The sequence below is a fragment of the Lygodium microphyllum genome, chromosome 10 (assembly GCF_053477565.2).
Source record: "Lygodium microphyllum isolate KBCC chromosome 10, Lygodium_microphyllum_v1.1.10, whole genome shotgun sequence".
In the NCBI taxonomy this organism is placed as follows: Eukaryota; Viridiplantae; Streptophyta; class Polypodiopsida; order Schizaeales; family Lygodiaceae; genus Lygodium; species Lygodium microphyllum.
This window is the reverse complement of record NC_141144.1, coordinates 33,394,619-33,409,123: the sequence shown is the minus strand read 5'-3', so window position 1 is coordinate 33,409,123 and position 14,505 is coordinate 33,394,619. Positions and strand designations below refer to the sequence as shown.

At 42.2% G+C, this 14,505-nt stretch overlaps 2 pseudogenes; both read right to left on the bottom strand.

Annotated features, from left to right (window-relative positions):
- Nucleotides 1-730: 730 nt before the first annotated feature.
- Nucleotides 731-1,329, bottom strand: LOC148029862 (tryptophan synthase beta chain 2, chloroplastic pseudogene; annotated as a pseudogene).
- An 8,210-nt stretch (nucleotides 1,330-9,539) lies between these two features.
- Nucleotides 9,540-10,137, bottom strand: LOC148029861 (tryptophan synthase beta chain 1 pseudogene; annotated as a pseudogene).
- Nucleotides 10,138-14,505: the final 4,368 nt, after the last annotated feature.

The window sequence follows — 14,505 nt, the reverse complement described above, 5'->3', positions numbered from 1 at the left end:
TTAGAACCTGGCATGTCTGAATTAGGGAGTAGTCTGGTATCTATCGAGTGCAATTGTACAATCGACAAGCAGCTGTGATGTGAGCTTGTGCAGAATGTCACCGACAGAGGTCGACAGCTGATCATGTGCCCCGTCTTGATTAGTCTTCAGTGAAGCATTATCCTTATTTTGATCCTGCTTCAGCATCAACTTGTCAAAGCTATCAAAGAAGACAGTGTAGACAACGTGGATCAGAAGCTCCATCGTGTGTGCAAGAGTAGTGCCATTGTCCTGATCACTCTCATCCTTCCGAGCATGGAGTAAATATGGATCAGATGTTGTAATGATTAAGGTGCTTAAGATTTCGATAGCTCCTTTTGTAGGCGCGCAGTTCCCCTCTCCCAAGATATGCTTCGTGCTCCTTCAATGCTTCCTTAATCGATCCCTCTCCTTCAAGTCGAAGCATACAGCTAGTTGAAGTATCAGAGAGAACGAGTCGCAGGGGGGTTTTTCGTCTACAGTAGTGCAAGAAAAATTATGTCACCACGAGCATACTTTCTTCCCCGTGGAGTAGCAGAATACAGGATTCCCCCCTAGTTCCCAAAAAACTCTCCTCTTTTTCTCCTTTCGTAGATCCCCGAATGCCTGTTCCTCTGCGTTTCCTTCCCTTCTCCCCAATTAGCATCGCCTTTCTTCCTTTTCGTCCCACACGCTTGCTTTTCCCTCCCTCCTTAGCTTTTGAATCCGCTAATTAGCGACATTGTCGTCGAGTCTCTTTGCCAATAATGGCATGAAAATCTCTCACCAACATTGGATAAGGGTGAGGTCCAACTACAGACCCTAAAATATAGTGTGTGGTCTCTACATTTGTAACCCAGTCTCTTATTGCTTCTGATGTCGCATCTTTCAACGTACCTGTACCAGACTGGACATCACGTACCTCAGCTCCAAGGAGTCTCATTCTGAATACATTAAGAGCCTATTGTTCCATATCTTTGGCGCCCATGTAAACAACACATTGTAACTCAAAACAAGCACACACTGTAGCAGTGACAACTCCATGCTGCCCTGCACCAGTTTCTGCTATGATACGTTTTTTACCAACCCGCTTAGCCAGCAAAGCTTGCCCAATCGCGTTGTTGATCTTGTGAGCACCTGTATGATTCAAATCCTCTCTTTTCAGATAAATAAGAGGCCCCTCCCCCCCCGTCTTGACCTTGCTTATAATGTTCTGTCAATCTCTCTACAAAATAAAGTGGTGATTCTCGCCCAACGTAATCGCTCTTCCTGGAAGGCAGAATCTGCCGAGAGATAAGTGAATGCGGCCTCCAGCTGTGCTCCATGCCCCATGCTTCTCATAGCACATTTCAATGCTTGGCCTCCTTCTTTCCAACTCCTGGATGTGGAGGTTTGGTATCATTAGGTATTTTTGATGTAGCTAGAGAAGGAGAAGACAAAGTCCTGAACGAATACGTGTAACATGTTCACCTGCATTAGTTGTGCTTTCCACTTGACCTTGCTCAACATAGGCTGAAAGCATCTCATCATGTTCACCACTATGCCTCCAACTCCTCCCCACTATACTCATACGCAGAAAATAAATGTAAACACAACAATTAAGTATGTACAAAGTATCAAATCACACAAACAATTTTTGGGTGGTTTTCACACCTTGAATGCGTGGCAATAGGACATCCACCCCCTCTAATCCTGCGCATCCTCCGGATGGGCCAACTACCCATGATCATTATCATCAAGATCCACAAACAGATCAATCTCTTCATTATGCATTTCCGGTAGATCAACAAGATTATATGTCATATCATCTGTCTCTTCCATTGGAGTTTCTTCTCGTTGTTCTCTTGCAAATTCTTCCAATGCATAATCTTCATCATCTCTTTTCTTGAAAATCTTGATTCTTTTTCCAGCAATAGGCACTCTAAGCACTGTCCCATCCAATTCTGTCAGCTCATATGTTGCATTATCAAAAACATGTCTGACTATGTACAGCCCAAACCATCTTTTCACCATCTTCCGAAGTGCAGTATGATAATTTTCAAGGCTGCTATCAAAGACCAATATCCAATCTCCCTCTTCTATTGCTCTAGGCCGCAAGCGATGGCTGCTGTCAAACCTGTCCTTATTTCTTAGTCTAGCAACCTTCAACCTGTCAATAGCTAGCTGAATATCCTCAGGTCTCCTCTCCAACTGTCGAATCCGAAGAGCTAAGAGCTCTTCTCTCGTCAAATCCTCCTGCCAAGGTAAAACTGACCAAGTCAAAGCACAAGTCTCAATCGGCATAACAGGTTTCTGACCATACATCAACTCTGCAAGCAAATATCCTATGGTAACACTATGAGTCGTACGATCAGCCCATAAAGCAAATGGTAGAAGTCTCGGCCATTCTCCAATCCGTCCTCTGCATGCTTTGGCTAATGCTTTCACTATCGGCGGATGCCCTCTTTCACTCTTCCCATTTCCCTCTGGATTATATGCTGTAGTTAGAGCCAACTTGATTCCTAGCTGAGAGAAAAACTCCCTAGCTTCATCTGCATCCAATTCACCACGATCCGCAGTGATCTTACCCACGCAACCATACTTGCAGAAAATTTCCTCCAATAAGAACTTACACACTGCACTAGTGGTCTTCGTTCTCAAAGATCTGCCCTCAACATGATTGGTAAGATCATCTCTAGACAAAACAATGTACCTCATCTGCCATAGACCCATAGGCATGGTAACCAAATCAACTACCCACTTATAATGAATGCATACCGGATAGGTCGGATGAAGCTCATCTCGATGACGCACTACTGAATACATCTGACAGTCTCTGCAAGTCTCAACAAAGTGAGAAACATCTCTGTACATGCCTTTCCACCAATATTTCTCCTTGATTTTCTCATAAGTAGCCCACACTCCTCTATGACCAGCCCAAGGACTCTCATGAAACTCCCTCATCACCTGTAATTGTGTCTCTCTATCGCAAACAACCCACAAAGGTAATCCACCTCTTTTCTTCGGATGCTTCCAAAGAAATCTGTCCTTGAGAAAATAACCATAGGCTTTCCTCCTGATCTTCTTAAACTCTTCATCTGTCCATTCATCTCTTTTGCTTAGTGTACTAAGGTACCTGCCAATCTGCAACCAATCTCCAACATAGAATTCTTCTATAAAAGCCACAATATCATAGACATGACAAACATGATCAACCATAGTGGCTGAAATTTCTGCATCATCCTCTTCTGCAAGTAGAGTCTCCTCATCATCATATCTGGCTCTAGACAACATATCTGCCACTGGATTATCCTTCCCTGCTATGTGTTTAAATTCCAGATTTAATGACTTGATGTATGCAATCCATCTCAGCATAGCTATATCCGGAGTAGAGCAACTCATGATCATACCAATCAATGGCAAGCAATCTGTCTCTACCACAACTGAAGCTCCAATAAAGTACTCTTTATCACATTTGAGAGCCATGACAATCCCCAATAACTCCCTCTTGATTTGCGGATATCTCCTCTGTCTCTCGTTTAGGACTTTCGCCCCAAACCGAATAGCATACCTATTTCCATCTGCATCATCTTGACCCACAGCCCAACCTATGCCAATTGGACTAGTGTCAACTGTCAATACAATAGGCTTTCCACAATTATAATCCGCTTTCCTGAGAGTAGGAGCATTCTGCAATAACTTCTTCAATTTCCGCATGGCTCTAGTGTGGCTCTCATCCCAATAGAATTTCTGCCCCTTTCGAAGCAGCTGATACAAACAATCTGCTATGTGTGCAAAATGAGGTATCCAAATCATATAAAACACACAAGCTTCAATGAATCTCTGTACCTCTGAAGTGGTAGAACAATACTCCGCAATATTGCCTATAACATTCACCTTATCAGGTGAGGGTTTCCTGCCATAATATCCACACATATGTCCAACAATGACAACCTCATTCACTCCAAAAACAGATTTTTGCCCTGAAAGTGCCAAGTTCACTTCTTCTAACCTAGCCAAAATCTTCTCACATGCCGAAATATGATCAACCATAAAGTATCTGCATCCCTACTCATTTAGACTCTCATTCTTCTCTTCTTCTGCACATCCCTTAATGGGCACATCATCCAAGAAAGGCATGGTAAGCTGAGGTATGTAATCACGAAGGACCTTATGCATGGCATTCATTATATGCGCAACAAAATTAGTGGCACCTTGAGGCAAGGTACACATCCTGACAAGCCCAATAGGAGTTCTCATGGTGGTTATGTCCTTGCTTTCCAAAGCCAGCTGAAACTGATCATATCCTGAATACAAATCACCTAAAGAATAGATGGCACGTCCAGCAAATGCCTCTGCAGACTCATCCACAACTGGACCTATACCAACATTCCTGATAGTAACTCTGTTCACTGGCTGCATGTCCTGAATAAATCGGAGAGTACCATTCTTCTTTGGAACTGTAAACCACCTATTTGAGTATGGTGCAGATGAAGGCTCAAGAATTCCCATCCTGATTTTCTCATTCAATAAATCAATCAGCTTTGGCAAGTGTGCTTTAGGCACTGGAATAGATCGGAGATTCCATGGAATATGGAGAATAGTAAAAATGACCATAGGAGCAACAATATCAGGATTCACACATCCAATCTCATGTGGGAAAAAAGCAAATCCCCTTCCATGACGCTCAAGCATCTCTTGAAAGCATTGCTTCTCTATGGGTAGCAAGAAATCACCATTTCCAATTTTCAATTCAGCAAGAGTCTCTGCTGAAAATCTATGACCAATATGCTCCGAATTCCTTAAAATTTGCTGTTTAGCAGCCCTCTCTATTTGCTGATCACTGTCAGGTGGAAGCGGTACAGCAACCGGCTTCACCTTCTTATCCACAGTTTTGTATTTCGTGTCAACCCTGGCTTCATTATGCTCTTCTGCATTACACAAATCTTGTTGTAAATCAGCAATTCTGCACACCAATGGCTGAATATTCTCAGCCCTCTGCTCTATGGACTGCATAGGAACAGCCCCAAACTCTGAATGCTGAAATATTTCAGCAGTAAACTCTGTTGGCTAAAAGTTTTCAGCCCTCTGTCTCTCTAAAAGCTGATCATAACCAGCAGGAAACTCTGTTTGCTGAATTTCTTCAGCACTCAACACTCTTTGCTGAGTTACCTCAGCCTCTGACTCAATCTGTGACATAAAATCTGCAATTTCATGAAACATGTCCAGGGACAGCACTAATACATTACTGTGACAATTCTGCATATCAGTTTTCAGCATATCTCCCATCTCTGTCACATCATATCTGCACAAGTCACACTGTCATACATCCCATCTATGTACTCATCATCCTCCAAAATTCCTGCATTTTTCAAAATTTTCTCCTTCCTGCATATATACTGCAAGGCAGCTCTAGGCAACCTAGAAGTCTTCTGATAACTCATCGAACTGTTTGCTGAAATCCCAACAAAACCGGAGGAGAAAACACTGCTGCCAGGAGGCGAGAACTCCAATCTCCTCTCCTCTGTACCACCGTCGTCTCGCGAAATGGCGGTACCTAATGAAAACCCAAATCCCTCACAGTGGGCAAAGGTGCATCTCTGAGAGTATCCCTGTTTCTAACATGGTTCACACATACAATCATAAACTGAACTGCTCTCATACCATCTTTATTGCGAATCTGTGCATAAGCAGATCCATCATCCATGACTTTTGTTTCCATGCGCATCTCTGTGATGAATAGCTGACCAAGAATTATGGGATAAGAGCATGAATCCTGCACAAAGAAATGAAAATCCTCCTCTACATCACCAATAGAAACCCTGACACTAGGACAGGCAGCATACAAATCACCTGCAGTATTATTGGCAGCTCTCATACGCCACCCATGCTCTACATCCATAGGCCATCTGTTACCCTCATAAACTCCACGAACTATGAGATTAATCTCTGAACCATGATCCACCAATGCAACATAAGGCACCTGTTTCTCTCCAATCTTTACCATCGTCTCTGTAGTTGCCCTAGCCCAATGGCTCTGCGAAAAGTGACTACGCGGTATCATGACAGGCTCATCAATTTCAGCATAATGCATAGGCTGAACCCTCTTCTCTACCTGCGGAAAAACATAAGCATTATCAACCATAACCTCATCCAACTCCCCAATCAAAACTCCCTGTGTATCAGTGGTAGACAATGCATGTCTTTTCCTCTTTAAAACCTCCTGAAACTGATCCTGAAACTCTCTTTTTGAGATGCCCAAAATCTCAAAAATAGTGAAAGTCACTTCACTGCCAAGTATCTTATCATTAAAGATTTTCTTCATGTCTGTAGATGTCTCAATATTGGACATCAATCTAAACCCTGGCTGCTTTCTCTCTCTAGGCTCTTGCCTCTTTTCTCTCTTTTGAGCATCCTCCATCAGTCGATCTGGCCCTGGTCTTGAAGACGGTCTTGCAGTAGGTGGAGTAACAAACTCACCCCCTCTAGTCTTCTTGGCTGCACTTGGATTTTCATCATCCCTCTTACGCTTCTCCTCAACAAGTACATCTGCACCCTGAGACTTAGCTAAATAAGCATAAATAGAATGCCTGTCAACAGGCGAGTCCCAACTTGTCTCTGATCTGATGCTAGAGCCTGCACTAGTCAAAACAGTTTGCTGAATTTTCCCCTTGTTTGCAGTCTCCATAGCATAAGTCCATAGTGTTGACTGAGTCTCTGATCCCTTCTCAATCTGGACTCCATATGCAGAAGCATCACCTCTAGCTGTCACATAAGAAGTACGCGCAGCCATGTCAGCAAGTGGAGCTCCTATCTCAGTCAACCAAATCTTACCATCTTGTCCCCAATATACCAAATTCTGCCTCCTTGTATCCTGAAAAGATTCACAATCCCTGCAATGCTGATGGTCCATACTATTGCACCAAATACATCTCCGATCTCTCCTAGGTGCACTAGGAGCACTCCTTGGTGCAGTAGGAGCACTAGAAGAAGTAGTAGGCGCAGTCGAAGCAAACTGCTCCTTCAACTTTCCCACCAACTCCGCTTTGACTGACTCTAGTGTCAAATCTGTTATGCCTTTGATTATGTCATCAAGAGAAGTAGGCACCGATGGAGCGGATGGTTTTGGAGCAGAAGGTGTAGGCATCGGTCATGGAACAGGAGGAATAGGTGGAGTGGAAACAGTAGGCACTGGCATAGGCCAAGAAACTGGCTGAGGAGGAGAAGAAATAACAGGGATAGAAGTAGGCATAGGAGCTGATGATGGTGTAGGTGTCATGGAACCATTCTGTAGGCGAGTCTTCCATATCCTCCTCTTGGTCAAAGTCGAGACTGCATCCTGAGTATCCTGCCAATCAATTTTAAGACCCAAAGGCTTCGTGCGATCCTCAAGAAGCTCACCCAATTCTTCTTGAAGAGCAGGATCAGCAGCTTGCAAGAAAAGCTCAACTTTTTCAACATCCAATGGTCTTTGTTCAATGGCATCAAGCTGACTATACCTCTCCTCAAATTCTCGAATCAACTCCGAAGCAGCTAGACCTTTGTTTGGCATGTAGACCCACTCTCGGAATGACCGTCGAGTAGCCATACCAAAGTCCTCAAGGAAATATTCTTCTTTCAGGGCCTTCTTAAAATCTTGCCAATGTGTATTTTGAATAAAAAGATTAGTCACTTTCGCCCTCAAAGCGGGTGTGATAAGATGAAGGAAGTACTTACTCATAAGTCCAGCTGGAACTCCGAAAAACCCCATCTTGATCTCATATGTCTTCAAATATGCTGAAACATTACGCCCGTCAAATAGCTTCTTCTCATTCTCAACTGGTTCAATAGCCTTAGTCGCGCTGTTTGCATTCTCCTGCTCCGAATAGAGTTGCCTTTGTTGAGACAACTGCTGTTGATGCAATTGTTGTTGTTGCTACATATACAATTGTGTTTGCTGATTTTGGAGCTGCATATACATGGACATATTCTACAAAATCTACTTTAGATCCTCTGTTGAAGTACTTGTCGCAGCGGTCATTGATGGAGCTGAAGTAGACGCAGCTGGAGTTGTAGAAGAGGCTGAAGTATCTCCCATCCTGAAATTTCTGCGACGCTTTCATGTCGGGTTCACCAAAGATGTCGAAGGGTTTGTGAAAGCAATGTTGCGTCTTCAGAAGACCTTGATATATGTCAAGATGGAAGATCAATCAAATGAATAATCCAATCTCATCATCAAACTAGTTTTTAGCATTCAACTCTGAGTCATATATTTTTAATAGCCATACAACAATTCCAGAACTCAATCAATAAATTCTGATTAGGCTTCAGCATGTCATACAGGTAGATAAGTGATATTTGTGTAAGGAACGGCTTTCCAAAGGAGTTTGCAACACTTGTATTTGTCTGAAGTATATTCAACACTAGAGAAAAAGGCAAGCTAAAGTACCCTGTTCTGCAATTTTTCCTTTCAGACAGAATTCAGTTTATGTTCCAGGATAATAAGAAGGGAAAAGATATTGGATACAAAGCTTAGCTATTATTAAGAAAACTTCCCACGAGGTTATTATTTCACAAGTCCAGTTTGAGGAGGTTTGGGAGATTCTCAAAAGATGAGGGGATGATTCCCTGCAAGTTATTGACATGTAGATCCCATGATCTGAAATTCACTCTGCAGACGATGATATTTGCTCCTACTGAAGCCGACTTTTTGCTGATGTTGTAGAGCCTGATGAGTGCCAACAAAACCCCCTCAAGGCAATCGCAACCAGTCCAAAAGTTAGAAAGAAAGAAGACCATGGGTGCAATGGCATCTCCCTGTAACGAGCCACCTTAGCAAGTATGCCAGACTGCATTAGAAGCTGGCATGTCCGAATTAGGGAGTAGTCTGGTATCTATCGAGTGCAATTGTACAATCGACAAGCAGCTGTGATGTGAGCTTGTGCAGAATGTCACTGACAGAGGTCGACAGCTGATCATGTGCCCCGTCTTGATTAGTCTTCAGTGAAGCATTATCCTTATTTTGATCCTGCTTCAGCATCAACTTGTCAAAGCTATCAAAGAAGGCAGTGTAGACAACGCGGATCAGAAGCTCCATCGTGTGTGCAAGAGTAGTGCCATTGTCCTGATCACTCTCATCCTTCCGAGCATGGAGTAAATATGGATCAGATGTTGTAATGATTAAGGTGCTTAAGATTTCGACAGCTCCTTTTGTAGGCACGCAGTTCCCCTCTCCCAAGATATGCTTCGTGCTCCTTCAATGCTTCCTTAATCGATCCCTCTCCTTCAAGTCGAAGCATACAGCTAGTTGAAGTATCAGAGAGAACGAGTCGCAGGGGGGTTTTTCATCTACAGTAGTGCAAGAAAAATTATGTCACCACGAGCATACTTTCTTCCCCGTCGAGCAGTAGAGTACAGGATTCCCCCCTAATTCCCAAAAAACTCTCATCTTTTTCCCCTTTCGTAGATCCCCGAATGCCTGTTCCTCTGCGTTTCCTTCCCTTCTCCCCAATTAGCATCGCCTTCCTTCCTTTTTGTCCCACACGCTTGCTTTTCCCTCCCTCCTTAGCTTTTGAATCCGCTAATTAGCGACACTGTCGTCGAGTCTCTTTGCCAATAATGGCATGAAAATCTCTCACCAACATTGGATAAGGGTGAGGTCCAGCTACGGACCCTAAAATATAGTGTGTGGTCTCTACATTTGTAACCCAGTCTCTTATTGCTTCTGATGTCGCATCTTTCAACGTACCTGTACCAGACTAGACAGCACGTACCTCAGCTCCAAGGAGTCTCATTCTGATGTCGTTCCATATCTTTGGCGCCCATGTAAACAACACATTGTAACCCAAAACAAGCACACACTGTAGCAGTGACAACTCCATGCTGCCCTGCACCAGCTTCTACTATGATACAGTTTTTACCAATCTGCTTAGCCAGCAAAGCTTGCCCAATGGCGTTGTTGATCTTGTGAGCACCTGTATGATTCAAATCCTCTCTTTTCAGATAAATAAGAGGCTCCCCCCCGTCTTGACCTTGCTTATAACATTCTGTCAATCTCTCTGCAAAATAAAGTCGTGATTCTTGCCCAATGTAATCCTTTAGGATTCCTGCAAGCTCTTCCTGGAAGGCAGAATCTGCCGAGAGATAAGTGAATGCGGCCTCCAGCTGTGCTCCATGCCCCATGCTTCTCATAGCACATTTCAATGCTTGGCCTCCTTCTTTCCAACTCCTGGATGTGGAGGTTTGGTATCATTTCCTAGCTGGAGCCGCCGCCTTTGATGTTGAATATTTTTCCCCTAAATTCCAGATTTTTTGGCAAATTTTAGGCACATCTCGAGCTCAAAACTCCGCTCTCAAGTTTCAAGTCAATTTGATCATTGGTTATATTTTTCCAAAATCTAGATACATTAATTCAAGTTTATGGATTTTTAAAAAGTTTGGCTATAAGTTGAAAGTTCACCTCATTTTACACATTTGAGTTTTGTGTTTCAAGTTCTCACTCTTGGAAGACATGGCATGCACTAAGCAAGCAACCCAAAGATCCCCCCTAGAACTCTTGCGCAGAGGCAACCTCCCTCTGCTCCACCACCACCATCACCATGCCACCATCACAAGTGTCAATGGAAGCCATGCACAATGGCCCTTCTAGAGATCCACCATTATCTGAAGACCATGCACCTCTTGATACTAAAGCCTACATTCCAAAAGGTTGTGCAAGTGACAATGCAAAAAATATTGATTAGAAACAATAGGAGGTACTTCCTCAATAGTACAAGTATGGATCAACTTGATTAGTGGTCTACCCCCAAGCCCTCCTTCCACTATAAGAAGTTGCTAAAGCCTTCCTCATTGACTTGCTCAGAGACTCGGTCTATGTAGTGGTGCATACAAGGAGGGTCACCATTCACTAATAGGGATCTATAGATAGTAAGGTTCTTTCAGTGATGAGAGGGATAGCCGTGGGGGCGAATAGCAGTAACAATAGGGGTCTACTAGTGAAACATCTATGGAATCTAGCTTCTGAAGAGATTTTGTAAAACCCTGCTTGTATTGGATCCTCTATAAAGTGTTATAAATATGAATACAAAATTTTTGGAGCATCTTATTTTTGTTTAGTTGCTTGTTATTTTCTTTATTTATTTATTTAAGTTATCCTTACATGCATTTACATAAATAAATGTTGCATATGAATTCAATAAAGCATTGCATATTAAATTTAAATAACAAATAATGTTGCATATAAATTCAACAAATAAGCATTGCATGGAAATAAAAAACAATAATAAACAACACATATCATAAACTACTTTGTAGGTAAATCCAACAACATCAATTTTCATTAATACAAGAAAAGATTACAAACTGTGTTACATTGCGAAAGAGACATCATTAGGTAGTAAGTGCATCTAATCTATTCTAGGCTTCTTGGAGTCAGGCTCTCCATGGTCAGAGGTGCTCTTTATCGCAGGCAATAGTACATTTTTCCCTAAAAGTTCCTACCTAATGACAGTGGGGTCTTCAACTCAACACCGATACCATGGGCCACCATGGAGAAAACTAAGCCAGACCTAGTACTTGTGAATAAGTAGAGCAACTTTGAATGTCAAAGCAACACTACTTTCTCCAAGCTAGAGTTGGTCAGGATGGTCTTGAAGGGGCCAACCTTCATCAGTGCCCTTAGTTTCAAGAAGTTCTTAACAAAAGCAAGAGAATATGTCTTATGAAATACTACTATGTCGTTGACAAGCTAGCAATATATGTACTCCAATGCCGAGTTCTACATCCTTTTGTAATAATTACACAACATATTGAATAGAATTTGAGTAAGAGATAGAGAAAGAGAGTACACAACAGATAAGAGGAGAACAAAAATTTTCTTTAACTCCAAACAAGTTGGTACAAAGATGCCTCATCCACTCGTGCACTTCCAATGTGAAGCTTAGATGGTGATCTAGGCAGAAAGATAAATGAAGAGCTTCAGGCTAGCTGGAATAACTCTGATTGGGTAAAGGGATGGATCATGAAAGTTGTGAAGGGGTCTACCTTTTATAACTTGTGAAGGGGGTCATGATGGATGACCTTCCATATTCACCTGTGTCTATTGACCTTCCACTGTGCATGTATCTATTGATCTTCCATGTGCATATATGTCTGTTGACCTTCCATATTATGCACATGTGTTTGTTGACCTTCCATGTGCACCTCCACTATTTGGCTAGGGAATATTCTAATGAATATTTCATATCCCTAACCAAGGGCTACTTTTGGGCCCTCTGGCCCAAAATAGGGATCCCTTACCCCACAACTCGATGTGATGTGCCTTGAGTTGCTACCAACTTTAACTACTCTATCTAATCCAAAGCTTAGACCTGCAACGATCACCCTTTTGCCATCCGATCACCACATAGACCTCATTCAACATACAAATCATGACCCAACAATGTCTATGCTCACACATGGCTTCTCCTCATAATGGGGGCCTTATAACTTTGAACACCATGGATCATTGTTGGCACCTCACGAGGGTAAGGCATTGACCATATCTAACAGCCCCCCTCAATGTCCACCTATAGAGGTGAACTAACTCCTTGGCCCAATGTTGAGTCTCCAAAGATGAACTTGAAGCAAATCCTTTGAGAGTGCTTTGGTGAAGATATCTGCTCCATTCTCTTGTGTTGGATAGTAGACTAGCTCCACCATCCCATCCTCAGTCAAATCATGCACATAGTGATAATGGATCTCTTTATGTTTTGTGTGTGCATGAAACACTTGATTCTTGGCAATGGTGATGCAACTTTGATTATCACAACTTAGCAGAGTCGGGTCTTCATCCTGCACTCCCATATTCCATAAGATCATCCTTAACCATACTGCTTCACATGCAACAAAATAGGCTATCTTCTTGTACTCTGCTTTGGTTGAAGATAATGCCACTGTTGGTTTCTTCTCAACTAATCCAAGAGAAAATTCCTAAACCTAAAGAAAAACAATAACTAGATAATTGACTTTTTGGAATCAGTGTCTCCTATCCAATTTGAATCACAGTACCCCACAAGAGAAGTACTAGAACTATATGTGATACCTTAGTTAAGAGTTTCCTTCAAGTATATGAGCACTCGCATCCTAGCCTTCCAATGACTCTCACAGGGTTTGTTTGAGAACCTGCTCAAAACTCCAATAGCAAAACTAATATCTATCCTAGTGTTGCACAAGTAGATCAAGCTACTGACCAACCTCCTGTACCTCCCAACGTTTGCTAGTGTTGATGTCTCCTCAACTGATAACTTTGCATTGACATTTATAGGTGTAGCTATCTCCTTATACTCAATCATACCAAATGCTTTCAAGATCTCCCATGCATACTTCTTTTGAGAGATGAAAATCTTTATTGGCTCTTGCTAGACTTCAATCCGCAAACAGTAGTGTAACAAGCCCAATTCTATCATTTCAAACTCGGAGCTCAGAGCCTTTCGAGTTTGGTTTATCATATCTTCATAGTCACTTGTAATAAGAAGGTTGTCCACATATATGACAATAACCAAAGACTTTTCACCATCCCTCTAGACATACAAGTTAGCATCTGAGGCATATCTTTTGAAGTTTAAGCTTGAAAAGAACTTATCAATCCATTGGTACCATGCACGAGGGGCTTGTTTCATCCCATACAGTGCCTTCTTCAACTTACACACTTTGTTCTCAAAATGGGGAGGCTCAAACCTTGGTGGCTGAAGCACATATACCTTCTCCTTGAGATCACCATTCAAGATGTTGATTTAACATCCATTTGGTAAACTAGCCACTTATTGTGAGGGCCACTGTAAGTACTATGTGAATATTGGTCATTCTACTAGTTCAAGAAAATGAATCTTGAAAATCAAACCCTTCAACCTGCAGAAATCCCTTTGCAACAAGTCTGGCTTTGTTCTTTTCTAAGGAACCTTGTACTTAACCTTCCAGATCCACTTGGTGCCATGATGTCGTACTCAGCTTGCATAGCTACCTTCCTGCTAGATCTTCAAGTGTTTCTTCCAAGTCAGATGGATCTTTTACTTCTTTCATAATCTTAGCCACCATCAAGGCCATATTGACTATGTGAGCAGAAGCTCTTCTTTGCTCCTCTATTCTTTGAAACCTTCTTGGTCCATCTGCCTTCTCCTCAAAAAATGTGGACATAGAATTATTTTGGTCATAGATCTGCTTCAACCATCATAGCAATGGCTTTTCTAGCATTGTGATGTCAGGCTAGTGAACTTTATCTTCATCATTTGAAGATGATTCTTTCTCCACCTTAAGGATAGGGGTAGCTCTTGGGACAGGTTCATAGTGGATCACTTCTTTACTTGATGATAAAGTGGAAGAACTTACCTTCTCCTCCTCCACTGTGTATATGGCTGCTCCTTGAATACCACATTACGGATCACTATGATCTTCTTTGCCTCTTGGTCACACAATTTGTAAGCCTTTTGCTGGTCAATATAACCCAAGAAGATACTTTTTTTTCTTTGTGGTTTTAACTTGTTTATTTTCTCATCAGAAACATGTGCATAGCAT